This window comes from Anomalospiza imberbis, chromosome 5, assembly GCF_031753505.1.
Source record: "Anomalospiza imberbis isolate Cuckoo-Finch-1a 21T00152 chromosome 5, ASM3175350v1, whole genome shotgun sequence".
Classification (NCBI taxonomy): domain Eukaryota; kingdom Metazoa; phylum Chordata; class Aves; order Passeriformes; family Viduidae; genus Anomalospiza; species Anomalospiza imberbis.
In genome coordinates, this window is record NC_089685.1 from 63,299,295 (window position 1) to 63,326,039 (window position 26,745).

General features: G+C 40.8%; 1 long non-coding RNA gene across 2 annotated transcripts; it reads left to right on the forward strand.

Annotated features, from left to right (window-relative positions):
* The first annotated feature begins 3,487 nt into the window (after positions 1–3,487).
* Positions 3,488–26,458, forward strand: LOC137474694 (uncharacterized). Of its 2 annotated transcripts, XR_010999460.1 has the most exons (3): positions 5,648–5,702; positions 5,826–6,005; positions 22,876–26,458. It is a non-coding gene; the product is annotated as an uncharacterized lncRNA (long non-coding RNA). The 2 variants fall into 2 exon arrangements; XR_010999459.1 differs by having other exon boundaries at positions 3,488–6,005.
* The last annotated feature ends 287 nt before the right edge of the window (positions 26,459–26,745 follow it).

Here is a 26,745-nt window from a genome sequence, read left to right on the forward strand (position 1 = left end):
AGTAGCCAATTGGAACTTTTTTTATGTAGAAGGCAAAGGGAAAATCAAATCAACCTAAAGGGTAAGTGAAAAATCATTTCAGAGAATATAGAGTGAAGAAGAAATGTAATAAAAACTCAAACAATCCTGTTCTAACATTTCGGTTTAAAAAGCAAAGCACGTATTCAGCAAGTATATTTTTTTAAGAGTATGCCCATGTTTTTTCTGAGTGGAGAATATATATTCTCAGAAAATACAATTTACCTGTAAATCCAAAACAATCCTTTAGGAAAGCTGTATGTCAAATAGTTTTTTAATTGTCCTGGATTGTCTTATGATAATTCTTTAAATTTTTTAGCCCATTAAGCTCACTCAGATGTCCGACCCTGACATAACAATGGGATTTTTAAACATGCGTTATTTTTTCTATACTTTGTCATAACTCAATACTTTCCCTTTAGCAGACAAACGTTCTACTATGGAAATTTAACACAAAAGAAATTATCTTGAAAGACGCTTCCCTTCTTTGTTCAAAGTGGTTTAGACTGTCACTGCACTGCTATTTTAATCTGGCAGAAGTATGGGTTGCTGTTGAAAGGAGCAGGCTGGCTTTCCTTCTCCTGCTGTCTTCTGCCACTTCTTCCCACCACTTCCAATGTGCCGCTCATACGCCTATGGCTATGTGACATCTTGCTTGAGGGTGTCACTCCAATTGAAAGCTCATTTTTCTTTTGCTAGCCTAGTTTTCCTGACTGTGAGGAGTGCAAACAGTAATGCCAGCCCAAAGGCAGGAACAGGAAATAGTGTCTAGAGACAGGTGGGGAGGTGAACAGGATTGTTCTTTGATGTTTGTTTAATGGTCATTTTAAGCTCAACAGGAATTAGAAAAGTCATTATTTGCTAATTTTATGAAGTATTGATAGCTTGATTAAAAACTGATTTTCAGTTGAATTAATTAATCTGTTTTTTGTACTCACACACCTTTTGTTTTCAGTAAAAGACAAATTGCTTGAGAACCACACCATTTCAGTTTGGATAAACAAATAAATTGATATAAGTGTTTGGTATACAATCTTGATAAGCCTCTAAGGATGTGTTGTGCTTTAGGAATGGAAACCCCAATTCAGTGCCCCTAACAAGACTTTCCAAACCACACACCACTCTCACACTCCCCTACTTTTCCTCGCCCCCTCCCTCCTGTGGCACAATGGAGAGGAGAATTGGAGGCACAAAAGGCAAAGAACATGGGTTGAAATAAGAACAATTTACTGGAAACAGCAATGAGATAAGGAAATGAACAGTAATGGTATCAATACTGGTTACAGTTGGTAAAGAAAAGAAACGATTCACGAAGAAACCCCCTAACAGTAGAGAACACTGGATGGCTACCCCCACCCCATTTTCTAGACTGGAAGGAACTCCTTCTCCCCATAAGAGAGTCCCTTCTCTCACCCCTGGCAGTGAAATGAGGTGAAACAGAATAACCTCCATGTCCTAGTCATGCTGCCTCCTGGTTACTGTAAAAAAAATAATCCTGTCCTGGCTGGAACCAGGACAGGATCTAATGGAGATACAGGTAGGCTATGCTTGCAGGCTTCAAAAGTGTCTTGGACTGGTCTAGAGATTCATAGTACCTTAAGCTTTGGCAGAGTTTGAGTTTGCCATAGCTTTAGGTCAGAATGGTCTCATACGAAGTGACAGGAGATTCTTGCTGCCAAGTGCACCTCTGCAACTTTGGTTCTGTTTATTTGCCAAAGTTTTAGTTAATATATCCATAACAGATGTACAGTTAAATGAGTAAGAAACTATGAAATGTACTAGTGTATTAAAAATAATAACTTGAAACCAGTACACAAAAAAGAAAGACTGCACGTTTAAAAGTCACATGTGTAAATGTATGTAAAAATTTTTCATAAAAATTTTGTAAGAATTCATGTGTGAATTTGCCTTTGTTCTTTATCCCTTGTGGGATGTGCCCATGGGGAAGACAGGGTGGGAATGCCATGGGAAACTACAGTCGTTTAGGATAAGGCATTTCCCCAGAGTCCTCTGCCCCCCAATGCAAATGAGCATATGCCCATCACCTGTCAGTTTGTGGTTGTCATCTCCCCAAGTTCTGGAAAGTTCCCCGTTCTCATTGCTTCTAATGGTTCCCTCTGTAAACCACTCCTTCACTTTTCCCTCATTGGCCCAGTTTATGTTACCCCATCCCTGCTCCTCCCTTACACCCTCTTCCCATTGGATCATTTGTACCCTAGGCACTCCTTCCCTCCCCAGTTATATACTCTGGCCCCTCCTTCTCCGGGGCTATCAGAGTCTGCTTTCCCTGAGTGTGGTTGTCTCTCTGCTCCTATTTCTGCCTCCCTACTCCTTTGATCAATCCGCAATAAACCCACTCGGATTCCAGCAGCTCAAGAGTCCTTCCGTCTTTCTGGTGGGGATTGTAATTACGCTATCCAGGCACCCGTTGACCAGCCAACTGAGGGTCACCCTGTGGGACTCGGTCCGGGGTAGCCCGCAATCCCTATGTTTTATTTCATTTTGCTTTGGTAATTCCATAGTGTCTGCCATGACTACAGAAATTAACACAGGATTTAAAGTAGAACAGGTGTTTGAATCCCTATGTGAAACTCTGATAATACTTCTGGAAACTTAGGTTTAGAGAATAGCGAGAATTTGTTTTGGGGTCCTTCTGCATTATCTCTTTTTAGATCAGTGTCATTCTGAAATGTCTTGAAATACTTTAAAATCCTCAAGATGGTCAATGAAATGTTGTCTGAAAAATAACACAAACATGCACATAGTGCTGCTGAACTGTTTTTTCAGCACTATATTTTAAGTGAATCAAACATAAAATTTTATTCATGAATCTAACTTTGTCACAAAAATGTGGATTAAAAATGTAGGAGTGAATACTGGAAAAATATTAGGTCTAATTTATTGAGTTTCTTCTGATAAGCTTTCCTGGGGAAATGTTAAGTTATATTCAGGAAGCTTGGAAGCAGAATAGATTGATCGGGAGGTGCAAAATAATCTGCAAGAGAGCTGAGAGTTGAAAGGGGATGGAAGCTGAGATGTAGGAGAGATGAGAAGGTGAATGAACAGGAGGTAAGGAATTAGAAAAATTGAGTTTGAAATTTTCTCTTGGTGAGTGATGAAGCTTGCAGATGTCTGACAAAGGATGTTTGCTGAGAGCTGAATACACTTGCTGCTTTCTGGCAGTACCAGAAAGCGTCCTGGCATGCTCCCGAACAGCTGCTTACATGGGAGTAGTAATGTTGGTCCTATAGTTTCCTACAGCATTGCATGACTTTTAGAAAAAGAGAACAATTCCTAAATCTGAAGAAAATGGGAATTTTCTATTAAAAACAAAATTCGTTCTTGGAAAGTAATTGTGCTTCCTGTCCTAAAATTGACATATTGTGTATCACTCTCTTTTCTTGAGCTTGATAAAAATAAAAGAACCTTTTTGCTTGCATGTTCTTATACATTCACAGTCAAACTCCTGTGAGCTTGAGTTGTTTATGATGAGTTGTTCAAATGAGAATTTATGTTTCACTTGTTTTTTAGGCAGTTAGCTTAAGGGCTTTGCATTAGTCAGACAAATACATTCTATGTGTTGACTTTTCATGCTCCATGACATTTTTTTCTTGTTAATTTTAGACATGGTTACAGAGACAACATTGACATTCTAGAATGACAGTTAGGGAGACTGTAGTATCCCAAAGTCTATCACTATGTTAATCAAGGGAGAGAATCGTTACACATGCAGTCGTGATGTAGCTAGTGCAGCCTGTAGTTGGCATGTGTGGCCATTGGCTTGAGTAAGGCAGAACTGGCCCAGCAAAGTAAACAGAGACAAAAGCTACTCCAGTGTGATTTCAAAGCCTGTAAGCATAATGGAAGGAGATGAAGGAAGTTGAGGAGAATATCTTTGTAAGGATTTAGAAAAGAGGCAGGAAAAACAAGTGCTGAAGTAGGGGAAAGAACTAAGAAAAAATATAAGAATCACAAGAACGAAGGACTGAGGAACACCAAATATAAAGGAGCTGCGTTTGCATGGATTCTACCATCTCTGGCTGCTCAAGACTGCTGGGATATCTGATAGCTAGGATTAGTGAGGTCTCGTTCACAATGGGTAATGGATAACATTGATGGGTAATGGATAATAATGGATATTGCTTTGTTTTGTGTAGTTGTATCCTGTGTATCCAGTAAGGCTTGTCTGTTAGATGATGGAGTGTCTGTATCAACTGCTGTTTTACTGACTCTCCTCTGATTTACTTCTCTGGTAACCACAAGATGACAGACGGTTCTCTCTGTCTCTTTCCAATTGCCTTGGTGAGTAGAGAGAGGTGGGAAGACATACAACAGAGTCTGCACCCAGACTTGCAATATCAAGTTGTTGACATCTTGAGTCTGAGAATCAAGGGAGCACCTTAAGGGCAAGTTACTGATGTTCTTATGTGCAAGGCTGTAAATCATTTGCCCACCAGACTGATTTATGTTGCTCAGTGTGGGGGCAGCACTCATAATTTGCTACGTGGTTTTTGTCTTTCTCTTGCCTGTGTTGGACCTCAACTACCAAAACAGGAAGTGTTGATAATTGTCTTTGTTACTTGTGACCAATGAAGGTGACACACTGACTGTGTGGTGGTTCTCTGTGATTTTATTGGATGAATCACATAATAATGTTTACCATTTGTCTGCTTGAATTCAGGTAACTGCTTTTCTTCTCTGTAAGCAGAAGAGTGTGCTTTGTGCAGGGACTCCTTATGCTGCCTTCTGTGAAGATGAGTGGGAGACCCACACACTGTGGGCTGTTTGTTAGGCTGCCCTCTGTGACACTGCTTTTATTCACTTTTTTGTTCTTCATGAGTTTTATTCTTGTGATCTTGCTTCAGAAAAAGGAGAGCAAAAGTTGAGGTTAGAGATTACTGTGAGATACTTGGAATAACTCCTTGCCCTCACAGCATCTTTTTAGTTCTTCTTAACTGTGGGAATCTGGGAATATTTCTCAGCTCTTGGGTTCAGCTGTAAGTTAAAGTGGAAGAGAACAGGAGGATGGCAAGATGGAAAAGAGAAGTAAATGAGAGTTGAAAAAAAAGTAGAATGTAAAACTCCATAATTCTCAGTACAGCAGAACAGTCATGGTTCTATCTGGAACAGCCAGTAGGAAGCAAATATTTTTGTGTGTGATTTAAGGTGTGGTATGAGGGTGCATTCCCTTCCCTAAAGCTAAAAAAGAAAAGATTATACTAATAAGGATGGGAGTTTGAAAATATTCCATGATTTTGAAGACAGCATGGTTGTTCTTCTGGGGAATGATGTGACACAAGAATTTTGTATCTTGGTTTTGACATTATGAAAGTGAAAATACTTAGATGGAAGAAGTAGTGAGTTCTTCATGAAAGACCTGTGACCAGGACTGATTAACAACTAATGTTTGCAGTAACAACTAAGAGGCAGTAGAAAGGTGGGAACAGAAAAAAACCCAGCAAGTTGTAGCATAACAACCTACTGGACTGGATATTTTGTTTTAAAAAAGCTTTATTTAACACTACAGAGTTCTCTCATGGTCAGCACCTGTAGTATCTAACAAGTTTAACAAGTCAAGGGAATTTGCTTGTGGAATAGCTTGCTGTTATTTATAGCACAACTTGATGAGACTTCAAGTGTTGCCACCTGTGTCCTTACCATCCTTTTTGGAAGCATCACAATAGGTGTGTTTTTCAGGCTCTATCCTTGCCTGCTAATGCAGTTTTGGTTGGCCCAGGTCTCCTGAGATGAATTCCGCACTTCTGAAAATACTTGAGTTTAAATATTGCTTATTTGGATAATTGCAGAACTAATTGCCAGAGATTTGGGAGGCTGAAACCTTGCTCACCTTAGTGAAAAGTTGAAGGCCCTTGTGCTCCTGGGAATTTTGACCACCTACATCTGCATTTATATTAACTCCAGAATGTCTTCCTTTTCCTGTATTACAAATGAAGTAGGCATGCTGTACAAGATTTGGATAACTTCAGGTATGTTTTCTTGTTTCTATGTAAGTGGAACTAGGATGTTCTGAGGCAGGCATGAGCTTTTGGATGAGATTGCTTAATGGTGTTGCGTATTTCTCTGCTTACAAGACAGCTGTGGAACAACAATGAAAGATGTGCAACTCCCTACTTAAGTGCTGGTGAAATTACTAGGAAAATATGTCATCTTGAGAATTATGCTTATCATAATATATTTTAAGGACAGATATGAAAGGAGCTCTGACCTCCTGTTTCAGCAGACTGTAGAACTGCCCTCCATACGTTTTTAAAACAAGCTTAGTAATTTCCCCTTAAAATTTCAAAGTAATACTTACTCTTGAATTAAAGATTTCAGTGTCTCTGGAAACATTGCTTCTATTAATATTTTATCTGTTAGATTATATTTTGCTCTGTTTCATGTTAATTTAAGCTATGTTCAACTCCTGGCTTTCAGCGTATCTGTAACTGCTTTTCTGTGAGACTAAGGGATGCTTCCCTAAGAAAAAAATCTCACCACATAAACACATCACATTGCTGTGAAACAGATTCTTACCTTGCAGAGCTGCAAAATGTTTTCTTATAAAGCAAGAAATGATCTTTGCAAAAAATAGTGAAGAAAGAAAGTTTACAGTATAAATTTAAACTGAAGAAATTAAATGGTAGCTAGTATGTAGTGGGCTTTTTAAAAAAATACCATAAACAGCATATTATATTTTAATGAGTATGTAATGAGGAAATATTTTAAGTTTGAATAGCAGTAATAATGTCACTTTAAACAACAGGGTTATATGCACATGTGAGCAAAGGTCTGGCATTTTCTAATGTTTAAATAATGAAGGCACTGAGGTAGGATTACCTCCTTGTTTTAAAGTGTTACTAAAATAGCAGTTGGACACTAAATCTAGGGGGCATTTTGTTTACCTTTTTAGTAAAAAATAAAATAAAAAGTCATTCTCTTTCCAGGAATAGAGAGAAGACTTTTTTTCTTTTTAATTAAGATTGTATTTTACTAAGTTTTTGAAAGACTGCTTAGTTTTATGTGCCACATTAGCTTTCTTTCATTTCTGTTTGGGAAACACCAGTCTTATAAAACCAATGAAGAACCTTTGTAAAGTGGATAATTGGTAAAATTTTTACTTTACTCAGCAGTTACACTGCGTACAAAATGTCCTTTTATGTTGTAGAAGGAGTAAATCTGTGTTTTTGCCAGGGTTATGGTAAAGGGCACCTCCCCAGTTTCTGTGTGAGAGAATATTTTTGTAAAAATTGTTGCTTTTGTTTATTTCTGTGTGAATAAATCCAGCTAGTTTTAGAGCAACTGATGGTTATTCATACTATTTTATAAAAAAACCAGGAGAGAAACGTGTTCTCACTTAAAAAAAATCATTTGACCAATGTTCACAAACGTTTGGGCTTTTCTCCAAAATAGTTCAGGCAATTAAAATAGCCTCTCTAAAAGAAAACGCCCTGTGGTATTTTGGCAGTGTGGTCACTCCAAAAGTCTTTTCACCATTTAAAAGATTGGTGTTGTGCTTCCAGAAGAACAGAAATATGGAAGAAGAGTAGTCTGTGGCCCCTTTGTTGTTCTGCAGTTAATCCAATGTGGTGAGTTACGGGTTATCAAGTTTTTGTGTTAAAACAGCTTTAACGCCTTTGATCAGGAAAAATCAGGTCTGTATAGTGTGCACTCTGGGGATATTTCTTTATAATTACAGCCAGAAGTACTCTCAGGTGTTGAGGATACCATTAGGAAATGTGTGGAGTGCCTTGGAATTAGAATGATGTCATAGCAATTGGAAATGAACCCATCGCTGGCTGCTTTGTTATTAAGAGTGTTTATGTCTTAGATGGAGAAATACAGTCACACATTACGAGCAGTTAGGATTTCAGATTTTCAAGAAACAATGCAGGAACCCAGCAATCTCTTTTGCCAGAGATAACCACATGTGACATTTAAAAAAAAAATTTTCCCCCAGTTAGTTTATGATTCCAGACACTGCAATTTGTTACGTGCAGGGTTATTTTACAAAATTTGTATAAGAGTAGACTATCCTACGTAGAATAATTCTTCTGTATTTGCAATCCTTCTGCTCTCATTCTCAGCAATTTAGTGAGTTTTCATTTTGTGTGTCCTAGTCTACATTGTAAATTTCCTTTGCAAGGACTGCCTTTTAATTTATGCTCTTGCAGCAAGTCTGCAATTCGATAGAGTTCTGATTGGAATACTGGGGGCTGCCATGAGGAATTACTGTCTTTATTGTACATGTAATAGGAATGTGACTGGCACTTCTAGTCTTTGAAAGCTGGCCTGTGTTCTGGTAAGAAGAGTAGTAACTCTCTATTTTCCAATACTTCCTCTTTTTTACCAGTCTACATTTGTACCACACATAAGCAAGATCTGCAAATCGACAGCAATTCAGGGAATGCTTAATCAGAACATTTTTGAGGCTGGTGTTTTAGCAGCAATGAAACAATGACTTGAAGGGTTCTGGCTCGGCACCGAGAATGGAGAGGCTGAGCCGTGAGATGCTTTTCCAATGCTGCCATCTCTTGCCCTTCTTTGGTATCACCACCCCTAGAAATGCATGGACAAACGGTCAGATCCTTAAAGGCAAGCCCCAAAGCCCTCCCTCCGAACCCTGGAGTTAACAAATGACATCAACATAATTTTTTCGCCTAAACCCTCTCAATTTTTATATAAATAAACTCCTTAAGCACATAGCTTCATTTACCGCCAACAAGGCTGCTTTCAGTCTTTTATATTTTTAAAAACTTCATTGAATGGATTCTACTAACTTTGAGGTTGTTTTGAGTTGCTGTCATTCAAATTAAGAACAAACATGGAGAAACAGAGAAATCAAAATCGACAGAAAAATCAAAACAACAGATCTTTCCAGTGATACTGTAACCTTCCTGAACTCCTGAGAGGTTTCTTTTATTACTGGGAGCCATGATAGGAGTAGATTGGGAGTAGAGACTATAAAGTCTTTTTCTGTGCTGACACAAGTTGAAACCCCACTTTCTTTTACTAAGCAATGGCTGCTTTGATGTTTTTATGAAATAGAGTCTTAGATTGGTTTCCAGTGGGGCATCTAAAATGTTGATTCCAAATGATAGTTCTGTGTGGATATTTTTATGATTTTTTTTCTTTTTTCTTCTTTTTTTTTTTCCACTTTCTTTGTCCAGAAAGATACCAGTTTCCATACCTGAATAAATTAATGGGAAAGTGTGGATTGCAATAGTCTTGTATTGTTCTGCAGCTTAATAAAAGGACAGACTGGTTTTAGTGTTTTTTTTTCTCTCCAGTTTATCAGTGTTTTAAAATATACAAGTTTAAGATTTTAGGTTAAAATGACAGTTGTCTTTAAGCTAGTGTACATGAAACTCACTGAAATCTGAAGGTATAATTTTGAAAATATTGAGATAGAATAATTCTGTAGAAACCTTCTGAAATTATTTCTGTGTTTTAAAAAATAGCTGAGTTATGTTTTGATCTGTCATAAAAATTAATATGATTAGATAGTAACTTGAATGGAAGATAGCATTTCTCAACAGATCCAAGCTCTGCTGCCAGATGAAAATTAACTTGTTTCTAAATATACTCCCTCCTGGATAGCTGGCATGATTATAGTCCCTGTCTTGGCAAATGCACTTGGTAGGTAAAGATAATTATGCTTGTCTAGCTGCTTCCACAAATGCTTGTTTAAATTCTTTTAAAATTCTAAAATAAGTGGTAAGCAAATGCAAGTTTTAATTTGTATATTTTCTGGTTTTCCTCTAATTTTTACAATATAAGGTGGTACATTTCCAGTGAGAACACTTTGGAGTTTTTTTTGAGAACTGGTCCGAGATTTGCAGTACTGCTGAGAAGTAGTGTGTTATAGAATACTGGTCTGAACTGGAAGACAACTGATGGTTCAGAAATACTTGGATTTGTAACACAATTTCATATCAAGCTTCTTAGAAAACATCACTGTTTGAAAACCTCACTTCTTAGAAAACCTCAGTGTTATTCTGTAACTTTGCTACTTGGGTATTTTAGTGGTGGGGGAAGACAACTGGATTGGTTTGTTTTCACATTGGTTTTTTTATTAGTGTTTTTCTTTGACTCCTTCTGGTTGTTCCGCTCTTGGCTAGGTAATTTATGGCCTAATAACAAGCTCTAGAGGACTGTCCTGGTTGCCAGAGTCCTGACAGTCAGATCTGAGAAGTGTTTTAAAGATATGTTTGGTTTGAAATTGCTTTTCTGTTCTTCCCCAAATGAAACCCTACTGCTTACACACATTATTTTTGGATTGGGAGAAGCTGCAGTGGAGCGGGGATGGTGTGTGTTTATAAAGACACCTGAAAAACAAAGCTTTTTGGAAGCTGAATCTTGCTGGGCAAGTGAGGAGTGGGCTGCTTCTATTTGGAGAAGAGGTAGAGTTTTCACAGACTGGGGTGGGTGTTGGGGTAATACTGCTGAGGCCATGGCTAACATTTGCATTTGTGCAGGCTGAAGTAGTGACCCTTCCATGTCTCCCCTGATTCTCTGAATGCACATACTGTAGTCCTGGGCATGCTGCTGTCCCGAGGTCTGCTGCAGAGGAGCATCCTGTGTCCTCCTGTGATCCTACAGAGATGCCTGGCTCTATGCTGCTGCCCCTGTTGTGTGTGGTAGAGTTCCTTACTCAGCAGGTCCCAGTGGCCATGTGGCTTCTGCATCACCATGCTCTGGGAACAGGGTAATAGGGGCATTGATTGAGGGCTCTTCAGAAATGAAACACATTTTCTTTGGTTTGTTTGAAAGAGAACAAGGAGTGTAAACAAAGGGTTTGTCTACGTGTGAGATACAGCAAGTAAGAGTCAAGGTTCTAGTAGTTTCATGAAATCTTGTAGTGTAACAAAATTATAAGCTTTCTAGGGAGCTCTAGAGGGAATCCTGATAGCTTTTTGTTCCTTTTCTGATTGCTGCTGCTTTCAAACAGCAGCTGCTAGGTGCTCTCTCTTATTTTCTTTTAGTTTAGTGTGGTACTTATGGAAGCTTCCATCCAGCTCCTCAGCTGATCTTTGTGGATATCTCTGTAGAATTTACCAACCAAACTTGTTTTGCCTTTCTCACCTGGTTGCACTGTAAACTTCCAATCTCTCAGCTGCTTTTATGCTGAGGAGGAGCATGATGTGTTTGCAACAAGCTTGTGTGAACTGATGGTGACCTCCTTGTAGCAGCATTTTAGCTATCTCCTCTTTCCATTAGATATTCTCTTTGTAAAAAGTAACTGTATTTCAGCTTCATGTCTTGTAATTTTCTTCCCTGTTCTAGATCTGCCAGCTCACCTTCTTTGTTGACAGCCAAACCTTGTCCCTTCACCTGCATTCTGTCTCCCCAGCCATTTTAGCAGTCTCATGTATCACACAAATCCCATTTTTCCTTTTTAAACATCTCATTATCCTTCTGCTCTTTTTTCGTAGTGCCTCATCCTTTCTCCACTTGGGAGAATATCTGATCCCATCTGAAGAACACACTGTGACTTCCTTTCCAGTGTTAAGAGCCTTTTGTTGATTTTTGGTCAGGGCCCTCACCCCAGAAATTAGGATAAATTCTTCCATCACTTTTGGGGCCCTCCAGAAGCTGAGCTTCAGATTCCAGTAAAATAGGAGTTTTTCTGAGGTTATGGTTGTGATGTCTTCAAGCTGAATTATCTGCTCCCAGGCTGAATTTTCTCATCGTTTGTAAACAATACTGATGTCATCAAGATAACTTCTACAATAGAAGTTGCTTGGTGAAGAAAAGAACTTCGTGTTTCAAGCATTAAGTAACACAAAGGAAGGGGATTGCCCTAGTAGCAAATGGCTTGAGGGAAGATTGACCCTTTAATACCAAGTATGTTCAGAACAAGCTATAGACAAGTTAGTTCTCACCTTGTGCTGAGCTGTGCTAGCCCCTGCAGTAGTAAATAAAGCGTGTAAAGCAAAGTCCTCTTTCCTCAGGGAATCATAGTGTGTGTCTAATTGGTGTATTATGGGCCAGTATGAGCTTGTGATACCAGAAATATGTTGCATAATCTTACCTGTAGTAAGTTGGTCCCTGAACGTGTATGTATTGAGTATGGCAGAATGTTTGCTTATTGGAAACAATGCTGTCAACCTAAAGAAATCGTGTGCCAGGCCTCCTCTCCAAAATGTGTGATTGCCTTTAAAATTACAAGATTAAACCACCACCAATAACAAACGAAAGCAATACATTTTCAATTCTTTTTATTTGCTATGTAGTGTTGGAATATTCGTTGTCTGCTTGCAAGTGTGTAAAGTTGTATTAAATCTCAGATTCTAGGGTAGTTAGTTGATTACAGCCTGGGCAATACTTGCTAATACTCATCAAATACCACAAGAGTTTTGCAGACTGTGGCTACTCTGGATTGTGTAACTGGGCAGATTCACACCTGTGTGCTCTGAGTAGCCTGCATTAGAACGCCAGGGTGAGACATGTACATGTTACATATTGAGTAGAAGTGGGTTTAGAGACTATGCAAGATGTCTGAGGATGTGGACAGGCTTTTTTGTGTCTAGGTAAGGTAGTTTAAGAAGTTCTCATCCCCGACTGCTCAGTTTCCATCAATGCTAGAGATTTCAGTCTCCCCAGCACAGTTGGAAGGATACTACAGAGTACATTGTCAGATCGTTATCCCCAGCACCTTAAACTCAGATTATTCAGGGTTTGAAGAACAGTAGGTGAGGAATGGTTGCACCTTTTGTCCTCCTGGCAGTGGAAGTGAGGATCCTACTGATAGGAGTGAGGAGATTGGGGGTGACATACATCTGAGGAATGGTAATGTCTTAAATCACTTCCAGTTTTCTGTAGAATAAACATGTGTCTAACCCAAGGCAAGGCTGGAAAGGTGCTAGTAACGTGCCTTGATATTACAGGCACTGAAACCTCCTGCCTCTGAGGGGCTTTCTGCTTTCTCAAGAGAGATTGCAGTAATGTGTACTGTGGGAAGGAGTGTGCGTGACAAGCAGAAGATCAGGTGTCCTCTCAATGAAATTTGTTTGCCCTCTAGACTGAGGCTGAGCCACTGAAACTGTTTTGGGTTTTATTTCAGCATTAGGAAGTGCTATGTCAACTGCATAGTGATATGTCATCTTCTGCTCCATCACTACTCTGCATCTATCCATGATTAAATCCACATGGAGCTGTCTCATCCCTGTCCAGCTGCTGCTACTTTTGATTTTGATGCCCTGTGTTTGGAATCAGATCCTAATCCACATCAGAAAGCAAACAAATGCCAGGAGCTGGAGTGCAGTTGATTTTTTAAGATAGGCTGATGGGGTGTTTGCTCCATTTCTGACATTTATGCAAGGTTTGCTCTTGTCCTGGGGATATTACTGCCCAACAAAAGTGCAATATAATGCAGATCCAAGGATCATCCATTTTATATTCATTATAATTTTAACTAATGCTTGCCTAGCCTCATGTATGGGAAATGACCACAACTGTTCCTGAGCATGTGTGGGGTTATGTCCTCCTCCATTCTGTCTGCTCTGTCCCTGCTCTTCTGTCACTGAACCAGCAAAATGGCTTTTGTGTTGGTCTCTCTGCCAGTCTCCAGGAGTTCTCAAACTAGGTCCCTTGGCTGAGATGGAAAGAAGGAAAAAGTGCTTTTCTCTGACCCTGTGTGGTAAAACTTGGAAAGCTACAGGAGATATATGGAGGAGTGAAGTCTAAAAGCTGTTGAAAACAGTTGGGTAGAAAATAAATCACCATGGTAAGAAAAACATTGCTTTCAACATGACAAAGAAACTGAAGTTCTCTGTTTGCATCCATTACTATGGGACAGAAAACCATGTGCTGCATGAGGTTTGCATAAGTTTGTCATGTGAGATGAAGACTGTTCAAATCTTTAATCCTTGCAAGGAAAGAGGAAAAAATGTTCCTGGGTATGTGTTTTTGCCATTTCTACCCAACTTTTCCCTGTCTTCACTGTTGGGAATGTGTGGAAAAAACTTATAGTCTGAAATGAATATTTTTCTCTTTTATATGTTATTTGCACTCAGATAAGGATTTTGTTTCTAAATAATGTTACTGTTCAGCATTCAGACATATTCTCAGGAGGAATTGGTAATACTTTTGTCATACCTCGGATGTGACTGTGAGCATTCCCTAATGTGCAGCAATGCAAAATTGCCTATATGTTATGGGAAGGAGGGCTGATTTTTCAGAGTGGTGGATGAGGAGTGTTCTTCTGTCCCATCCCACCGGCACCACTCTGATGAGCCCATCAGAGCACTGAAGATGTGTACAATGAATGCTAAGCACATCGTGCAAATAGGCACAATAATAATAATAATGTTGAAGATAGGAAATGAATAATTTCTCTAAATGAAACTTGGGCAGGAATTCAGATAGAAAGTATGTAATTAAACCAAGCTGGATCTTGATCAAAATACTGAAATGGTACTAGGAAAAAAAGAGAAAATTTATTTAATGGCTATTAGCAGGAAGAACCTTGAGTTTCTACTTCATCCGGAAAGAAGACAACTGCTGCCAGCTCCAGAAAAAAATTGAATTCCCAAGAGAATGTCCCTCCTTCTCCCAAGTGATTTTCCCATGGAGAATTTCTGTCTTGGGCTGCCAGGATAATACTCACCCGTTCTAGAGGTGGGGTAGATATTTGTGTAGGAGAGAGACTTTGGGGCTTGGCCCTGGAAGGACAGTGAGATAGCTGGTGGCTGAGCTGAGCATGGCTGGAGCTGGTCCTGTCTGAAGCGGCAGGGAGTAGTGGCAGGTTGTCATGGGTTAATGATGGCCGGATGCCAGGCACCCATGAAAGCCACTCACTCCCTCCCTTCTGCAGCTGGAGAGAGGAGAGAATATATAACAAAAGGTTCATGGGTTGAGATAAGGACCAGGAGAGATTGCTCATCAAGTATCATCACAGGCAAAACAGGCTCAACTTAGAGATATGAAGTGAATTTATTACTAACAAAATCAGAGCAGGGTAGTGAGATGTAAAATAAGCCCTTAAAAATACCTTTCCCCCACCTCTCCCTCCTTCCCAGCTCTACCTCCTACTCCAGCAGCACAAGGAGACAGGGAATGGGGGTTATGGTCAGTTCATCACCTGCGGCTTCTCCTACTGCACAGGGAGAGGAATCCTTCCCCTGCTACACTGTGGGGTCCCTCCCATGGAAGACCGTTCTCCATGGACTTCTCCGATATGAGTCCATCTCATGATCAACAGCTCCCTGAGAACTGCTGCAACACGAGTCCATCTCAAAAGCAACAGTCCTCCTCAGACCACTGCAGCGTGGGTCACTCTTCCACGGGGTGCAGTCCTTTACACTGCTCCAGCCTGAGAGGAGGTCCCCTCTCTCCATAAGTGTCCCATGGGCTCACAGCCACCTCTCAGTCATCCACCTGCTCTAGCATAGGGCTTCTCCATGGGCCGCAGGAGGATCTCTGCATTCCCGTGGATCTCCGTGGGCTGCAGGGCCACAGCTGCTTCCCCATGTCTTCACCATGGCCTGCAGAGGAATCCTGGTTCCGGTGCTGGAAGCACCTCTACCCCTCTTTCACTGGCCTTGGTGTCTGCTGAGTTGTTCTTCTCACATGTTCTCACTCCAGTTAAAATTATGCAACCACTTTTTGTTTTTCTTTGTTCTTAAATGTGTTATCACAGAGGCTTTACCACCATGATTGGCCCAGCCTTGACCAGCATGCTCATCTTTAGCACCATCAGGGATTGGCTCTGCTGGACATAGAAGGAGCTTCTGACAGCTTCTCAGAGAATCCACCCTGTAGCCCCCTGCTACCAAAACCTGGTCATGCAATACCAATAGACAGCTTTAAATAGCTGGTCCTGCTGAAATGGATGAAAGGAGTCGTTACTGTGCCCATCTGAACTCTGACCAAGACCAATCTTTTCTTAACTTGGACTCTCCAGTACAAACAGTCCTATGACAATCTGTGGAAGAAGTGTGAGCAGCAAGGATCTTCACCCTGTTGCAAACCACAAAGTCCCATTTGCTACCGTGTGATAAAAACTCAGAGCTGCTGCTGGCTTTACTGGTTAGTGTTTGCTCCTTCTGCTTCTAAGGCTTGAGGACATCATAAATTACCGAGAGAGACCTCCCCTTAGCTGGGCAAGGGCTGAACTTTGTTTGTGTATTTGAGCTCAGTGCACAATTCGCTGAGGCACAGTTCACTGTAAATCCTTACACAGCAAATGAATTGTAATCAATACCTTTTGGTAATGACTGAAAGGCAATTTGAAGACAAAATAAAGCAGAATGTTGAAATTTCAGAGAGTAGGTATTTTGAAAGGATTTTGAGGCAAAAGGAGCATGCCTGCAATTCTCTGCAATTCTTGTGATGTGGCTGTGTATGCTAATAGGATGGTCAAGCAGCACATGCCTGCATGGGCTCATGGGGAGAAGGAAGGATTGAGCCTTCATTCCTGCAGTGGAGTCAAAGGAGGTGGAATGGCATTGCCAGACATGTCATGGACCCAGGTGATGGCGGTCCAAAGCTGTGTGCCTCCTTGTGTCTATGCTAAGACTCAGAGAAATTAAAGCAGCAGGAGCAAAACTGCTCAGGCTGGGACAACTGATGAAATGACACCTTAGCATGTGCAAGTTACTTTGGAATCCCAGGATGGGAGGAGAGGAAGTTTACTGTGATGGCTTTCATAAGCAGATCTATGATTTAAGCTGGGTTGAACATGTGATCATTGGGCTGTAACCTTCTCCTGAATTACTGGGAGGAAATCTACAATATGAGCTGTGCTTGGCTCCCTGCCGGTTGTGTGATGCAGGCTGCACTGGGGACTTGCTGTGCTTAAGGTGCTATGAATTGGATCCAAGCATGATTTAAGGCAATTTTCTTGTAATTCACAGACAAGCAATGGAATAGATTTGTCTTCTGAGAATCAAAAGTATTAATAAGTCCCTTAGACACAATTTGGAAGCAAATGAATACCTACGTTTTTTGCTGAATTTGAGAGCGTTATTTTACTGTTATTTTACGGAGATGAGCTCCATTAGCAGAACACATGAATTAAAACAAAGCAGCTTTATTTGCATTTTGGTTAACTATTCTTGAGACAAAAAAGCTCATCTAGTTGTGAATATGTGGCAACGAAGATTATAAATGGTGCAATGGGGCTTAATCTTTAGGTTTTATATTTCTACAAAATGGCTCTCATACAGAAACACTTCCTTACCTACAGCTGAAATTTGTCACCATGGTAACCTTCTGTGTTTGGAGGGGTGGGATGCTCTAGGCAAATATGCTGCTACAACCTCAAAAATTGTTACCCAAACTGAGTTTCTTTCTCCTTTCTTTCTTTAACACCTGTGAGATTCTTATGCACTGGACACAGCTCACGTAACCAGATCAGAGAGAGGCTGTATAGATTTAAACTCTTTTATTTTTTTTAAAGGAGAAGTATTTGGGACAATTTCATCCCTTATTCAACTGGCTCCATCGTTCTCTGGCTGCAGCTCCAAACCAGTTTGGGTCTCCAGGTGTTGCTGGACCATGCTCTGCTCTGATACCTGCAGTGTCACCCACTGTTGCTGGGGAAAAGCAGAAATCCTTAATGGGGGCCCCAGCAGCTCAGCAGGGGGAAACATACTGTTAATTTGCTGGCCTCAATATGCACACAGCTCTATTTTGTTTTGTTTGACATACATGTCTGAGAGCAACTTCAAGCCTTAAACTTTTTGGTTTTTTTTTTTTTTTTAATTTTAAAAAAAGATTTATTTATTCTGAAGAGTCAAAACCCCTTCACACAAATGTGATTAAGATTTCTGAAATTAAAATTACTAAAGCTGTGGAGAACCCTTGCCTACAATATTGTGTCAATACAATAATATTTGAAGGACACGTCAACATCTTGATAATTTAATGTCTGACTTTTATTTCCCATTTATATGTCAAACTTCTTTGCACTGATTGCCCATGTTCTGTTTTTGGGTTGTAGGAAAATGGAGGAGTTTATGATTAAAGCTCTGGACAAAGGCTGTGCAGACTAAAGTTGCTATTAGTGAACTACTGACTGCCACTAACTCTTGACATAGCCATGGCTGAGTCATTCCATGTCTTTCTGCCTTAGGTCCTCGTCTGTAGACAGCATCCTATTTCTTCTTCTCCTTTTGCTTGTTGTGTGGGCATACACTATGGCAAGAGCTGGTGTCAGGGATGTTCCTAATCTGTGCAGTAGGGCCTTGATTTTATCTGAGGCTTCTTGGTATAGCTAATAAACAAACAGTGAATAAAAAATATTCAAGGGAGTGCAATAACAAGCAAAGTGGTGACCCTAACTGTTTATTTGCATTTTGAGAAGCTCCTGGCCTGCCACAGGAGCCACCAGTAGAAAAGACCCTGTCATCTAAGTATGCCTTTCTTCTCCCTGTGACTGATGTTTACATCTTCTTATCTTTCTCCTGTAGGGTGGAGCAATCAAAAACATTCCTTCATGTTGAGGCAGGATGTGTTTGAAAGTGTTGTCTGGCCCAGGCTAGCTCTGGCTTCTGTGCCTGTCTTTGCTCCTTTGAGGCCCCCTGCTAATCTGAAGCATGCCACCTTTAAGTAGGACGATCAAGTTTAACAGCCTCAGAGCCACTGGCAGGCAGAAGGAAGAATCCTTCAGGGCAGTTTGAGCACAAGGTGCACTTCCTGGCATCTAGCACATGAGGCTGAGCTGACTATTAACATGCAGCCACCCACCACACTGTTGTCCCAGTAGGGACTGGGGGCAGAAAGCATCATTTTGGGGATTTTACAAGGCAGAAGAATATGGAGCACCAAAAATATCTCTGTTCACAGGTTACCATCTACCATCTCCCTCCCTTTGCACTGTCTTCTCCTCTCTTTATTGAGCAACACAACATGAAAGGGGAAAAAGGCAGATGCTGAGGCCGCAGTAAGCTCTTGGTGTCTCCTACCTTCTTTCCCTTCTTCTGCTGTGCATGCTCCTCCTTTTGTCTTGTTTAGGTTGGAGTGGTGGATCACAAACAGACTGTTATTAGGAGAAGGACCTTGCCATTCAGATGCTTATAGACCCATCTCCCAGATTACTGACATCCCTTGCATCTGCAGAATTGGGTAGGGAAATTTGTAAGAACACGTTTTTCATAGAGAGATTTTTGGAGACATCTTTCTATCAGGTGTATTGCACAAAATGGCTCCCTCCAAAGGAGGGAGGATCTCCCAGTCAGTTTCCCCAAAATTTAAGGCAGGGAGGAGGAAGGTGAAAAGCAATGATTTTCAAAATTATCTGAACATTTTTTTCAAGTAACTTAGATTGTTTGCAGGCTCAGACTGGCTTGGGGGATGAATGGAGATTGTGTTGGGTGCCTGTTGCATTCAAATAAATTGCTTCTTTCCCCCGAGCTCCATCTCCTCTGTGCAGCCAAATCATGTATGTTTGCAGGAGACAGTATTCTAGTGTTTCTCCCACAACCCTGCTGGCTCATTAGTGTTATTTCTGGAGGTCTTGTTTCCACAGTAACAAGCAATTACCATTGTTCCTTGGACTGGCAAAGTTACCACCAGCAACGCAGAGGAAGATGCGTTATTCTCTATATTGGGATAAAATGCCTTCATATGCCTTGCTATTCACTGAATGCCAATCCTGACGCAGGTCCTGTGCAAATAGCACACTCCACCCCCTGCCAATGCTGCTTTTGCTGGTATTAAGGCATGCCAAACTCTGAAAAGATCCAAAATGATCTCCTCTGGTCTGTGGCTACACTGGTAATGACAGGGTCAGGATTTCAGCAGCAGGATGACTGTACCAATGGTAGCTCTGGTAGGAATATAAATAGAATAGCTTGGAGGCAGTTCTTTTTGCAGTTGTGCTTAGCCCTGTTCTAAGTAATGCTGCCTAGTGACGTCAATGAAATATACTCTCTGTATTCACCCTATAGCTCCTACGAGTAATGTGGTGGAGCTCCCACATAAGAGTCTGCTGCTCTTGTGCTGGCAGGATGCTGTATTGCTTGTGCTGTATTGCACAGTCCTTCATCGTCCCCAAGGGGTAATGTGTGTGCATCAGCTCCAGCCCTTTCTTCCATCAGTGGCTTCTCCTTTCCTGTTTACCTTTACATTGCACACAGACTGATTCAGCTAAAATGGTCTTCTAACCCCGTAGAACATCCCCCGAATTTCATGCACATTATAAAAAGAGTACGCAGCTGGGAAGCTGAAGGAATATGGGCTTTTGTAGGTGAGAGCAATGGGATACTGGAATGCTGAGGCAGCTGGATCAGGTTTCATGGCTTGGTGAGTTTTTATGGCTTTCAGTGACTCTGGTTTCCAAGTGTGACTACGTATTCTAAAAAGCTCTGGGGCCCTGTTGTAAGCTCTGAGCTCCTCTTAACAGAGTTTTCTTGTGAATGGGTGTATGTATGGATCTACATATACACACCCACTTGCCCAAATGACTAATAGCAGGTGTTGGAGGGAGAACACAGCCTCTAGCTTACATAAACCAAAGCACAAGGAAAGCACCTTGCTCCAAGGAAGCTGAAGCAGAGAAGCATTTTAAAACTGATGAACTGCTTTTTGTGAAAGGTCTTGGAAACACCTGCACTAGAGATTTTTAAAAGCTGAAATTACCAGAGAAGGTAGAAGACACTTTCGTATCAGGTCAGTGTATGAGTGTACAAGGGTGACAACACAAAAAGGGTGCTGATTTGACAGCTACCAAGATTGCACTGCTTTAGATTCCCTTAAGGAAATCAAAATCCAACAGCAAACACACAGTCTCTTCATAGGATGGAGAAAGGGATAGGCAGAAACAATTGTTGATAAGGTCCTTCATTCTTTGTTCTGACTAAAGTCCCACCAAGTCTGCAAAGATTGTCTGGGAAGTGGAAAAAAAAGATCACAGGGAATGAGTTACTCATGATGCAGAATAGCCATCACCTTGATGTGAAATGAAGGTGGAGAAAGGAGTCAAACACAAGTGGAAGAAATGTGGCTGTCTATCACATATCAATTCTAAAGGCCGTACCTCATTTTTAAGTATCTCTTAATTAGTAGAATTGAAATGTTAGAGGGTCACTCAGTTTTCTTGTGGGCTTACTACGAAGGCAAGTCAGCACCAGAGAAAGGTTAAGAAAATATCCTTGGGCGTGTGGGAGTAGTCCTACCTAATTCAGCAAGCTTCTTTTCTCTTTTCTGTTGCATCCACCTAAAACCTTGGATTTTAGCACTGTCTGTATGATGGGGAAAAAAAAAAATCTTATTTTCCACATGTAAACCAGGAGTTGGTTAGCTCTAGGTGAGAGCTTGGGTGGTTCATAATGAGCCCGGGGCTTAGTTTTGTATTGTAAGGAAAATATTCCCACCTCAAAAATAAGCCAAGGCTTTGCTCTTGATGCGGGGTCCAGGGCACCCCTGGCGCCCCAGCCTTGCAGCGGGTGCTGTGCCGAGCTGGCCGGCAGACACTAGGTGGAAGCCTTGGGTTGCAGTTCCACTGCAGCTGCTGACGGCAGGAAGAAGAGGACTTGTGCTTTCAGAAAGGAGAGCTTTTTCTTTTCTGCCTGCCTTCACATGCTAGAAAGGGAAGTCCAAGCTCTTCTGATGCGCCATGGGGTGAGCGGAAAAATGGAGGAGAAGTGTCAGTCCCATCCCGGGTCCTCCCTGCAACAGGATCTTGTGAGCAGGGCTGTGGAGGGAGCCTTGAAATCCTCTGTGTTCTTGGGTGTGGTTGGGTGGCAAGATTGATGTAATTTATCCTGATTTATTTTTATCCTCATTTATATATTCTGATGGGGATAATTTTGAGATCCCTGTGAGTGCATAGAATAGAATTAATATTGTGTTGAAAGTGAGTACCGATGAGCTGCTTTATCTTGCAACAAATGCTGGTAGAACCAGCTATGATGATTGCTTTTGACAGGGCCTCCAATCTGAAAACTATTCCAAATAGGGAGATTTAGAGTTAGTACAAAGAATGAATCACAGGTTAAGTGAGAGCCAGAGGAAACTTGAAATGTTCATTTGAGAGAAATGTCAAAGTTTATGATTTCAAGGTGTCTTGTTACTTTTAGTGATAAAAATACTGTTTTCAGTGTATTCCTAGAAACTAAAAATTATGAACATTTCAATTTGATACTTTTAGAAAAATAACTGATATTTTATTTTAAAAATTAATGAAGTTTTGGTATTGTTTCACATATCAGTTCAAATGCAGAGTTAGGTCATGCCAAGTCAAGTCTCCTATGAGGCCATGTTATGCAATCCTACCAGTAACATAACATACCATGAATATAATAATTAAATATTGTTATGTAATTTAGTACAGGTGATATTTTATATTCAAAGCAAGTGATTTTTCTATGAAGTAATGAGTTTGCTATCAAAAGCAATAGCAGCTTTATTAGTCTGTGCTGAATGAAACAATTTAAATTTTTGCACTCTGAAATAGAAATGTTCTGGGTACTAGTTAGGGACCAATTGTTTTTAATATCCTGGAAACCTGATTCCAGGCTAATCACAGGATATTGAACACATCAATGTCTCTCATTATTAACTGAAGAACATAAAAACAATACAAGCAGAAAAATAATGTTAAGAAAATAAAAGGTTGCTTTCAAAAATAGTATTTTAATTTGAAAGAAAATCTGTCATTTTTTTCCTTGAGGCAAACTTTTCAATATTGAAATTTTTGTTTCAGCCTCCTTTTACATGGGGATTTTTCATTTGTACTTAGAACTTTTTGAAAAATGTTGATTTTATCAAAGTGGTATATTCTGGTTGAAGATTGTTTCGATTATAATTTTCGCACTAGTATGAGCTGTTATGACACTATCCTCCTTCACCCTCTGAGCTGTGGTAAAAGGGTGAGTGAATTTATTGATTTATCTTTCCTTTTTTTTTTTTTAGTGCAATGACTTCAAGAGCTTCATGGCTGTTCTGCAGACAGATGCACAATTGTGAAACATGAATATGGACTGCAAATCTCTACTGTCAGTCAGCTCCTCTTCCCCTCTGCATAACATAATCCCTATCTCCACAATGCCTGCACAGATACACATTTGCAGAGATGTTTTTCTGCAGATAGCGTGCATAGCAAACATTCCCTTGCTCTCATCTCTAGCAACATTATACGGAGTTTCAGTTCACAGTTCCCTGTGTTTCCCCTCCTACCACTGAAATGCAGCCAACTCTGAGCTGCAGCTATTAAACATCACACAAGCAACACCACAAAACAGATTGTGGAAAGCACAGGAATTCACAGAAAAGCAACAAATTGACAGAGGTCTGGGAAGTGATAGCAAAGGATCATAGGGAATGAATTACTCGTCATGCAGAATATCCATCACCTTGGTGTTCAGGTGATACCAGAATGCAAAGGCAAGTTTTTGAGGGTGGCACAAGGAGATGTCACTAGGAGCAGTCAGGTTTCAGCAAGGGAGATGAACAGGTCAGCTTCCTTAACCACTGAGTTTTGTCAGCCTATCAGAGTCCCAGGGAAAGGGCTGAAGGCATCATTGCTTGGGGGTTTTAGAACTGGTCAGTTTCAAGACAGGTCAAGGCACTTTCAGGACAGATGAATAAAACAAGATGGAGCAAGTACTGTATCTATTCCCACTTTGTATGAGTCTGAGAAAACAGTTGGAAGAAAGATGGAAAGGTCTGAAGCAATCACATGTACAAAGGTATAAAACAGTGTGAACTGGTGTGATAGTAGCTGTGACATGGCCAGGCAAAAGCTTCCAAAGACAGTGCTTTTCTTTGTCAAGAAAGTCATCTTCATGATGGCCTTAAGGTGACAAAGGAGGAAAAAGGGGAAGATCTGCAATGAATCAGAGGAAAGAGAAATGTGTGTGAAGGTATGTAGCTGTTTATTTGTGTGTGTAGCACAACAGGAATCTTATTCAGGTGGGAAAAAGTGTTGCAAGTGTCTCCATCTCTGTTTGCTTACACTAGTGGCTTGACGAGGGCACCTTGGCACAAAAGCTGCACATGAATTCTTGCTGCTTTAGGTAAAGTGATGAGTGGGGAAGGTTGCCAGACACTGTCAGTGAGCATTCAATGGACAACTAAGAAGCAACTGCAAAAGACTGTTCCAACTCAAGTTGCATAGCAACACTAAATTGTCAGATTGCCGTTATGTCAGTCCCTTGCATTATCCCCATTATTGCAGCCGGTTTTAGGAACCACGCAGTAGGATGTTACTAGCCCACTTCACAGCTGGATATGTGACCTCTGTTTCTTGCTGAATGATGCCATGTAATTTGCTGCAAAAGTGTCTTAAAGTAGTACACCAGAGAGAAAAATCTTTGACGATCCATTAACACAGACCATAAGGAGCAAAGGATGTGCCTGTGCAACGTGGGGCAGGAGAGGCAGATCAGGGTGCATCAATACCCTTAAAGAAGTCTATGTCTGCCAAACTTGTCAGGATGTGTGTTATCCCAGCACTTCTCTGAACTGAGTCTTCACTGATCCAGTTGAAAGCCTATATTAAGGGGTGAGCCACAGTTGTTCATGTGTTTTGAATGCTGCCAGTGCATGCTTGTGCTTCATGTTTGGATCTCTCCTATGGACCATAGCTGTTGTGCAATTCTAACTTCCAGCCAGCTGTTTACTGCTTTTCAGTGTAAGCACCTTGTGAGCTGTTTCCTGGTGGAGATGCTGAAGTACTAAAGTAGTCACAACATCATCATGATGGGATGTTTCAGATACTGCCAGTCTCTGAAGAAATACCTGGAAGTCTGCTTCTCTTGCAGGATGTTTCTAGTAACCTGCATAATGTTTTTCCTTCATGTCTTGTGTAGCACAGCATCCTCCTTCCTTTTTCATTCTATTGCTGCTGCTTTTGCTGGCACAAGATCCTGAAATGCCCCTGACATCTCCTTCCAGCCAAGGCAAACAGGGTCACTGGGTACCAAGGTGTGGCTGGAGTTTTAAGAATGCAAATAAAATGAATGAACTCCTTGACTGCAAACATCAGAGTGACATGGATTTAGAACACTGGGTGGAATGAAAATTACTTTGCAGGCCTTTTGCACTGGATGATGGGGAGAGTGACCTGATAAGCAAGTAATTCTCAGTGATATATCTCCTTTCTGAAGAGTGCCTGGTTGTAAACTATGCCAGCTTTTTCAAGATCACCACTGCAAATTATGAACCAGCAAACAGACCTCAGAAGGACAAGACAGGCTGCCTGCTCCCTCTGTATAGTGTAATGCAATTATTCTGCTTCATTAAAACAACTGATGAGAAAACAAAGGGCCTCAAGATTCAGTTCCTCTGTTTCTGTGCCCAGAATGCAAAGCATGCAAATGGCACAACACCTGGACTAGGACCTACAAGTCACTCTTGCTTGATATCAAGGAGACTGAGCTTGGACAAAGTCTAACACAGCAGATGATAAACATCCACATATGACATTGCTAAAAGAGATCTGATAGCCATGGAGCTACCCTTAACAAAGGAACATCTCTTTAATGCAAAATAGCTTAGCAGTTCTTACAAAAAAGGAACAAAAGCTGTTTGTCTGATTTTCACCTTTCTTTCTTTTAGTACTCCCCTGAACTGCTGGATGGGGCACTCTGAAAAGCTTATTTTCCTCTTCAGGAGAGAGTCTGCTCTCTCTCTTTTTGATGTATCTTGCTTCCCTGTGAGGATGAGGTATTTGAGATCATTAGTGAGACAGCAGGTGTTGGAGTGGTCACTAGCACCCACCAGCTTTGTAGCTCAGTCATCCTGAGGACCACTCTAAGGAGGGATTTATCCAAGGGCTCTGAAGAGCAAATAAGATTTGTAGCTGCTCCACATGTGTTTGTGGACAGTCCTGGCAGTTCAGTGAAGGAGTCAGTACTGAGTTTTAGGCTGTGTCAGCCAGACTGAAGTGTTTTGTGTAGCACTGCTGCCATGGACTATCTGGAAGTACAGATATGAGAGACTGTTCCATGGAGCCAATTCATGTTTGATAATTAATATGGCTTTTCCTTTTTAACTTGGGTCTTCTAGTTTATGGTGGATAGGGCTAAGAGTCCCCACTGAAGAGTGGAGGATTCTTTTGTCAGACTTTACAGTATGGTCAGACCTCTGTAAGATTTCTCTACACCTATCTCTGTCAGTTTCAGTCTGTGTTACCAAGTACAGGCTTTGCAGTGCCTCAGCTTTATTTGACAATGTGAGTTTCCTATGACCTTTGAGAATAACATTTGCAGGTTAAAATGTGCTGAATAAGGACAAATGAGAAATGCAAAAGAAGTGAAAATAGTCAGGTTTTAGAGAAAATCATCTTCTGTCCGCATTGTTTGCATGTGTGCTCATTTCTTATAAACATTCAAAGGCTTGAATTTCCTGTTGCTATTATATGTGGAAAACAAATGTCAAGACTGCACATGAGTACTTTCCATAAATTAATATTAAATGTGCAGACACATTTCATCTCAAAGTGCTTGTACACTCCTCTTGTCAGAAAGCAGAATAAATGACGATCAGAATCACCTCCTAGGGCTGGTTATTTCCATCTGTAGTTATGAAAATGTTTTACAAGGAAGGTCAGGATCATAGACTCCAATTTTGCAAATGGGACACTGTTCCTCAGAAAAGCCACTTGTCTGGCAGTCAAAGAGCTTCCACCTCTCTACCGAACCTGCAGAGGCAAGTGCAGATGCACAGATGATTATTTTCACTTTTTTCCCTGACTATCCCTTTTAAAAGGAGTCACTCACCCTTTCATTTATTGCTCAGGACATGAGGTTGTCCATCACCACCCAGCAGAGGCTGCTGTCC